The 6000-nt window shown below is 32.3% G+C and overlaps 1 protein-coding gene across 11 annotated transcripts in view; it reads right to left on the reverse strand.

Moving 5' to 3' along the window:
* The window catches only part of RALYL (RALY RNA binding protein-like), a 580783-nt gene that overhangs the window by 437681 nt on the left and 137102 nt on the right, over positions 1 to 6000 (reverse strand). The gene's annotated exons all lie outside the window — the stretch shown is intronic.

Below are 6000 nucleotides of genomic sequence, written 5' to 3' on the forward strand. Positions count from 1 at the left end.
ATGGAAAGCTGTGTGGAGGTTCCTCTGACTACTAAAAATGGAACTACCAATGACCCAGTAATTCTACTTCTAGGGATCTACTCAAAGGACACAAAAACATTAATTCAAAAGGACACCTACACTCCTATATTTATTGCAGCACTGTTTATAATAGGTAAGATTTGGAAACAACCCAAATGTCCAAAAATAGATGGCTGGATCAAAAAAGATAAATTAATATCACTTGCAGCATCATGTGTGGAGCTGGAAGGGATTATGCATAATGAAATTATGCTTAATGGCACAAGGAAGGGATTATGCTCAATGTCACAAGGAAAAAGAAAAAATAATATTGGGTGGTTTCATTTATAGGAAGACTATAGGAGAACAAAATAAGGGATAAGGGAAAAAATAGCAATAAATAAAAACACTATACAACAAAAATAAACAGACAACTATAAATCAGAGACATGATGCAATGGGAGGGAAAGGCATCTAAATGAGAGAAGGGAGAGCACAAGGGACTATGGTGATGGTGCACAGGTGAAATGGTGGTGAAAGTTCTCTGGAAACTACACCTGAGAAAATAAAGCAATTAATATATTTTTTAAATTATGCAATATATAGAGATAAATTAATAAAAAAGAAGTGATAGTCACTTTAATGTGACATTAGATATACAGAGTGTTTTTTCCAACATGAGTAGCAAACCAACTGACACATTTTAATGTAGATTAAAATTATGTAGATTATGTATAATGACATTCAACTTTTCTAAGTCATTTCAGTTTGTCATCCATGGTAAGATTATCTAAATTGTATTTAGTCAACTTTTAGGGAAGAAAAACATTATTTGGTATCAAAGTAGAATTATTTTTTCATGTATGCCTTAAACATGTCAATTATCAAATATAAGACTATTTATTTTGGCCTTCTCATTTTTCAGTTTTGTATTATTTAGATGATTCTTTGATGAGCTGGTAGGAAGGGATCAATGTCAGAATTGATAAATGTATGTACTCTGTTTGTACTTCACAGAGCAAAGAGGATGTATCTGATATTCTGAGTATGTGCAGCAATGTTTATCTGCACTGCTGAAGGTCTGCAAAAGTCCCATAAATTGTATGAAACTGACAGAACTAATATTTCATACCACTGTAAATATAAATTGTTAGTAGTGTAAACCTATTGACAGTATTTTTTGTACCTTTCTGTTAGGAGTTTACCATGAATTTTCATTGAGGTAACCTAAAGAAATAAATCATTAAAATACACCTCTGAAAGAAAAGGAAAAATACTGGATGATTTCATTAATAGAAGGAATAAAAAGGACCAGGGGAGAAAATAATAATGAACAACTGTAAACCAAAGACATTTTATTGAGGTGGAATGGGGGATGGGATCAAAAATGGTGAGGGGAGGGAAGTACAACACTGGAGTATGGTGATGGCACACAGGTGATTTGGTGATGGAAAACCCACGAGGATTACAACTGAGATGGAAAATGGCACAAAATGTTGTAAAAATTAACTATAATATTATTAAAAATATACACCTCTGATAGAAATTATTCTCAATGTGAGGACTCACAGATGTCAGTTTTGCCATCCACTTTGAATACAGAATGATTTAATCCTTTAGTTTTATGTTGACTGTCAAATGAACATGGCTAAATACTTTCTACCACTTTGTAGAATTTCTATGCATTTCAAACATAGATTTGCATAATTCCATATTTCAAACTCCAAACAGTGGAAGAAGCTTAAAGATCTAACTGGAGTTTTGCATGTCCATATATTCCATGTAGTGATCACAGACAGGACAAAACACCCATTTCATCAGATTTTTCCCACACATAACATTTTTATCTGTAGTATCTCAATAAACAAGAGGAAGCCAAAGCAAATCACAACTTGATTAAAATATTATCTAGGCACACAGAAGTGACATGAGGTGAATCTGCATTACCTTGGCTAGCTGCATCCCAGTGTATCACACAGAGGAACAAGTGGCATAAAAAGCCTAGTTCAAGCATTTGTCTATTCAGTAAGCAATAATGGAAACCCTTAGCTTAGTCATCATTACTTCCATATAAGCATCTTCTTCAATAACTTTTTTTAGATAATGAAAACTCACTCTTTTAAACATCAAAGCTCTCAGTTTAAAATTTCTATGAAATTAACTGAATATTCCTACTACCTCCATGCGAATTAAAATACATTGGCCTGACTTTTCTCATACCAACTGACTTGGAAGGACTACACTTTTTGAAGTGTGTGTGTGTGTGTGTGGTACACATGTATTTATATGCATATATGTTTTAAGTAGTGTTCAGTACCCTCACTCACTGTCAAGGTCTTCATTTTTTTTTTTTTTGCCTTACTTTATAGTAAACTCACTGTAATTTGTATTTTTTGTGAAATTATTTTCTGAACAACAGCTGTGATTTTCCTGGAAGTACAACAATATTTGTGTATGTGGATTAACTTAATATGTCAATTCAATCATATTTATGACATTTTTATGTCACTTACAATAACATTTTTACAGTCATTGGCTGTATAATAAAGATGATATTGATTACAACAACATCTAATCTTTGCTCTGTGCCATGCTTTGTGTTAACCACTTTACATGTGAAATATAATTAAACCATCATTACAATCTTTGAGGTATTACATTATCATTACAAGTCTTTCCCACACATGGGAAAACTGAAGCAAAAGACATTAAGTCAATTTTTCAACTTCCTACAGAAGTAGTGACAAAGAGATAAAACAACCCAAGATAGATTATTTGAGTGTAAAGACTGTTTTCAACAAATTTCAAATGATGAATATTTGTTATTATTAAACATAATTTAAATAGTGACTTCACACTTCACGATAGTTGAAGCTTATCTATACAGTGGTGTGTTTTTTTTTTTGCAGATGAAAAGTGTTTCTTTATAACTGTTTCACATTGATATAATAGGATAAAAGGTAATAAATACAATATGACCCTGTATTATAGACAAACAATTAAAACAAAAATATTAAGCATCAGATACCAAGTGCTAAGAGAGAGCATGTCTACCAACCTCATTTATGTTTCACACAAGAATTACTCCACTTTAGAATCAAGAAAACTGGGCTCAGAGAGCTAGAATTTGAACTCTGATTTTTTTTAAAATTTTAGTGATGTTTCCTGCAACCCAAAATATCTAAAACATTATCTTCAACATGTAACCACTGCAAATTTATTAATCCATTTATTTTCATGACTAAGTCTTTGAAATAGGGTCTGGATTTTATACATGTAGCATCTCAGTTGAACTCACTCTGTTTTAAGAGTGTAGCTGACATCTATGGCCAGTGGGCATTATACTGGACACCACAGGTATTATACCTTACCCACATGCAGTCAACACAGAAATTTTATATGCTAACCTGGATCTTTACCAAGTTAAGCAGGAAGGTTAGCATGATTTTATAATGTTAAAGGACATGCTACATAGACATATTTGAAGAAAATGATATTGTTTAGTCTAGAAAAGGCAAGCCTTAACAGTGACATGATTAACTATTACATAAAGTTAAGGAGCGACATGAAGAAGCTCCACACTTGCTCTGAGTCTTTACTAACAAAATAAGGAAGAGTTAAAAGTGCTTTTCAGCTGATTACAAGCTTCCTTATTATGACCCTATGCTGATGAAATAATTATTTTCTGGTCCATTGAGGCTATAAAAAAACATTTTGTGGTTTTACTTTATGAACACTAAGTTACAACTTTGGTCACATGGGCAAAAATGAAATAACAAGTTTCCGGACTTAGGTTGTCCCCAGTTACAACCCCACTTTCACATCATGCCTGACTCACTTTGGGTTTGGGGTTCTCTGTTGGTATTTGGCTACGGAGAAGATCCCTTTATTATCTGTGAGTTTAACTATGCCTTTATTATGTTTTATTTAGAATTTCTAGGCTCTTGTATTAGAAGGGATTTTAGGTTGCCAATTCTGACATGCTTCCAGAAGCATCGAAATGAAATTTCTTGACAAGAGATTCTAGAGAACCATAAAACGCATTTTGTCTAGAAGTGAAATTTATAATTATTATCAGAAGAAGTTAGTCCAAATATACAGATGACTAGTGATCAGACAATGTTCTAGTTAATAATGGACTTTTTTTTTTTTCAGGGAAATATTTATAAGGATCCTAAAACAGCTCAAGAAGTCCTGGTTGATTTGAAAGGCTGAAAGTGCCTTACTAGTTCAGCTGTACAGTGACCATGAACCACCATTCCTACTCAAAGTTTATAATGTTACACTTATTTTAACCAAAATTTTAATACACAATCTTTTCTGAGACTGAATTAATATTGTTAGTAATGCTCAGCTTTCAAAGTTGTTTTTTTATTGCAATATTGCAGCCAGTTTCAGCCTTTTAGATTTGATAAAATATACTTCATGATTAATTGATCTTGACATCTTTGGTTCTCATTGGATAATTCTTATTCAGTGTGCTTCCACGTTCTTCGTACAGCTAGATTAATTTCTTTCTATCACTTACTATATGCTAGAACAAAATTATATGTTAAAGCACAGAGTCAGCACTAAGGTCCAACTATATGCAACATCCCTCACTTATAAAATGGGAAGCATGCATCATCTTCCCGTTTCACAGGATGATGATGAAGATTAGTGTAAAAACAGCCTTTTAAAACTTTATAAATAAGTGAGGAAGAAGCTCATTTTTTATTCTTTAAACAGATTTTATATTAATAAAACAAAGACAAGCATTTTATATAAGATACTTTATAATTTCTTAGTGCACCCATTTAATATTTTAGCCAATGCAAAATTTTGCTTTTTCCTTTGAGCTGATTTGAGCTCTAATAATCACACAATGGACAAAATATTTGATGGTTCCCAATATGATGCTGGAATTTATTAAGCACCCAATGAAAGCAAGCATTTCTTTATAAAATCTTTTCTTAGATGAAAGGGTGATGGTAAAACTTAGAAAAGAAAGAAAAAAAAAACGTACGCATTTAAAAGGTGAATTGAGTATCTTTTACCAGCGTTTACAAGGTGTATCACATGCCTATTTACAAAAGTAAGGAAACTGTCAGTTTGATGAAGTACGACTCACAACTCATTAGTGTTGAACACAGAAGAAGTATTCCACATCAAAAATGACTGCTGAAATATTCACAATTACCAGCTGCTCAGAAACCATTTTATATGGATAAAAAACATGTCACATTTAATTTATCAGATGCTTTCTACTGTCATACTTTTCTTTCGTTCAATGTACTGAAAAGTTATAAAAACAACCTCAGTCTCACTGTAGCCATGTATAGACATTAAGAATAACACAAATCCATTATCTACTACAATATAATTGTCTCTACATGGATGAATAATCTTCTGCAGCTTCTTTGCTCTCAATTCTGAATTAAATATTCCTTTAAAGATATCTGAAGCCACAGCATTCAGTATCTCTATTAGAAAACTACCATCCCAATATAAAGAAAAACCAAATTCATTCCTATAGCTATATTTCTTGAATGAGTGGGCATCATGGGCCCATTTCTATAGTGACTACAATGGGAAACATCATCAGAAAAATAATGTCATATTAATTTTATAGCAACACTGAAACAAACCTAATATACATGCAAACCCTTGTGGAAAAAAAATAGTAGTGTTCTAGCTTCCATTGTAATTCTGGTATATACGATTAAAGTAAAAATAGAATAATTGAACTAGTTCTTTTCAAAGATTATCAGATCCCAGACATAGTCAACTACTATACCATATTAACTTTAGAAAGCCAAATAATAAGCAAAGTAAAACAACCACACACACACATACTCCACACTATAATTATCCACAAATAAAAGCAAATGAGCAAACAGACAGTAATTCATATTAGGTGTCAGTCTCAAATTTAATCCATTGCAAACTTAGTATTCAAATAGTGTCATACAGGTTCCTGGTCTGGCTAAGTGTGTAGAGAGCATCATTTCTGCCTCACTG

Source organism: Condylura cristata, unplaced genomic scaffold (genome assembly GCF_000260355.1).
Source record: "Condylura cristata isolate star-nosed mole 26May11 unplaced genomic scaffold, ConCri1.0 scaffold00009, whole genome shotgun sequence".
NCBI classification, from domain to species: domain Eukaryota; kingdom Metazoa; phylum Chordata; class Mammalia; order Eulipotyphla; family Talpidae; genus Condylura; species Condylura cristata.